We start from the raw sequence: 284 nt of genomic DNA on the forward strand, positions 1-284 counted from the left end.
GCAGCAGATCTACCCCAAGGGGAGGCAACATCAGTGTCTCTCCTGTGCTCAAGTGCTGCCCTGGCTCCCTGTGGGCTCACAGGGTGTGGTGATAGGCTGGTGTCAGGTGTAGGGATAAGGGACCCTTGCTCTGTCCCCTGTCTCCAGGGCAGCCAGGAATGAACAGATGGCAGTGCCACAGGACTAACCTCTCTCCCCTCCTCCCCTTCTCTTCTCTCTCTGTTTTTGGTCTCTTCTCTCCCGGCTTGTCTCTGCATGCGGCTGGCTCTTCTCTCCACCCTGCC

The 284-nt window shown here is 58.8% G+C and overlaps 1 protein-coding gene across 1 annotated transcript in view; it reads left to right on the plus strand.

The window, feature by feature from the left end:
- Positions 1-284, plus strand: part of AP1B1 (adaptor-related protein complex 1, beta 1 subunit) — an 18623-nt gene that overhangs the window by 13852 nt on the left and 4487 nt on the right.

Source organism: Acanthisitta chloris, unplaced genomic scaffold (genome assembly GCF_000695815.1).
Source record: "Acanthisitta chloris isolate BGI_N310 unplaced genomic scaffold, ASM69581v1 scaffold19250, whole genome shotgun sequence".
In the NCBI taxonomy this organism is placed as follows: Eukaryota; Metazoa; Chordata; class Aves; order Passeriformes; family Acanthisittidae; genus Acanthisitta; species Acanthisitta chloris.